The sequence below is a fragment of the Cyprinodon variegatus genome, unplaced genomic scaffold (genome assembly GCF_000732505.1).
Source record: "Cyprinodon variegatus isolate N-32 unplaced genomic scaffold, C_variegatus-1.0 Scaffold220, whole genome shotgun sequence".
Lineage (NCBI taxonomy): Eukaryota > Metazoa > Chordata > Actinopteri > Cyprinodontiformes > Cyprinodontidae > Cyprinodon > Cyprinodon variegatus.
In genome coordinates this window covers 99,390-101,233 of record NW_015150673.1, presented here as the reverse complement: position 1 = coordinate 101,233, position 1,844 = coordinate 99,390, and the positions used below count along the sequence as shown (strand labels likewise).

The 1,844-nt window shown below is 41.9% G+C and overlaps 1 protein-coding gene across 1 annotated transcript in view; it reads left to right on the top strand.

The window, feature by feature from the left end:
- Positions 1–421: 421 nt before the first annotated feature.
- The window catches only part of kiaa0355 (KIAA0355 ortholog), a 41,501-nt gene continuing 40,078 nt past the window's right edge, over positions 422–1,844 (top strand). Inside the window, exon 1 of the mRNA XM_015380719.1 lies at positions 422–468. The gene's annotated coding sequence lies outside the window, so the exon portion shown is untranslated. The remainder of the gene's footprint in view (positions 469–1,844) is intronic.

Sequence of the window (1,844 nt, the reverse complement as noted above, 5' to 3'; positions counted from 1 at the left end):
GATAGATAGATAGATAGATAGATAGATAGATAGATAGATAGATATCTTAAATGAAAATTGTTTCTTTTTCATCCCTCTGTTATGCAAACAAGTTATCATTAACATGGATAAATTAATAGATAATGTTTTAATAATAAAATGGTCAAAAATGAATGTAATAATAATAAATACATGATAAATCATGTCAATAAATAACTTAATTCGATGCAAATTATATACTTAAAAAAGAAACTTAAAAAAGAAACTTAAAAACTAAAATCAACGCAAGGTCTAAGAAAATACTAGTTAGGTAATCGTTACATACTGAATGTGGGCCAGTACTTTTAACAGGAAACACAGTTTATACAGCATATCTCAGTTTTATTTTGAAAGTTCCACCGGAAGTGTATAGTGTATATTCACGCGCGCTTAGCTACGGTCACACACAGACAGGGAATTCGCTGTCAAGAGGGTGGATGCCAAGAGCTGGTGAGCTAAGCTTTGATTAAGTTAACGTGTAGTTTAGATTTTTGGTGGTGCTTTATCGAAGCTGTCGGATGTCCTCGCGGTTGAAGCGTTAGACCTTAAATAACTGTTTCCTGAGCGTCAGTATTAGCTTGTATTTTTCCCTCCCAGCGCCTACATTCGTGTCGCAGAGGGTTAGCTGATTAGCTAACAGTTGCTCGCTTAGCTTGGTGGCTAGCCTGCTTAGTACCGATACATTCCTCATGCGTCTATTATCGGACGCACCTCACTCAGCCAAGCGCACTTAAGCTTTTCGCTTATGTCATAAAATAATATATCCGCTGGAACTTTAAAATTGTCTCCCTTCAGTATTTTAGATACACCCTAAGTTTGTGCTAGTGTCGACAACCCATATCTTGGTACCCAAGACCCCCAGCAAGATGCCTCGCTGATGAGGCGCCTCCTCGGTGGCTAGCAAAAGAGGAGCGGTTCGCGCTCTTGTTTATTTTTGTTGTCACTGCCACACACTGCCTCAGATTTCATCCACATCTTGATTACGTTTAGCCCAAGCTGGGCAGAAAATATGGAGAGGATGTGTCCTCCCCAGCAAGCGACCTAACTGGCCGTTGTGTCCGATAACGGACCTGGGCGATCACGGTCTGAAGTTATGTGCCACTGTCGGTAACGACCAACCGAGGAAAAAACGATGTAGATTAACGTTATTCCAGCGGGTGACAAAGACTGGGGCTTTTGGGGTGTAGCGGTGTCGTTTTGTTCAAATAAAGTGTATTTGGTTGAATTTTATTTTTAGTACATCAGGCGGGTGTTGGGGCTTGGGGTGTCCACCGGGCGAGTGAACGGACCTAGCGGTGGAAGGGACCGGCTGTGTAGGCCGTGGCGTTCCGTTGTCAGCCCCTCTCCACACGGTTGTCCTCCGCAGCAGCCTTCCCGGCGACACTGGGCGTTAAAAGGCCGTATTAATAGCTGCGACATAGTGTTCCCATGACAGGAGCCATGACATCCCAGCGAGTTTCGGTGAAACCGGCTTGTAGCGCTTGCGGGGATTCTCTTACTCTCTCTCACCTTCCTGCTAAATAGTGATCTTGTCTCTAAATAAAAGTTGTTGTTTTTTTGTTTTTTGTTTTGTTTTTTACAACAGATTCAATAGATTGTGTTGCAGTAAGCTAAATGTTTGGGGTTAAGCTGTAGTATTGGTTGCTGGGTTCTCCTGTGAGGGAACAACAATTATGTTCCAGGTATCTAGAATGTAAAGCTACGGAAGAGGATTAGGGCCACTGGAAAAAAAAAAAGAAGTTAACTGATTTAAAAAAAAAAATTCAGTTTAGTATGGGAAAAAAGTCAGAATTCTGACATTAAAGTCAGAATTCTGACTTTTTTCC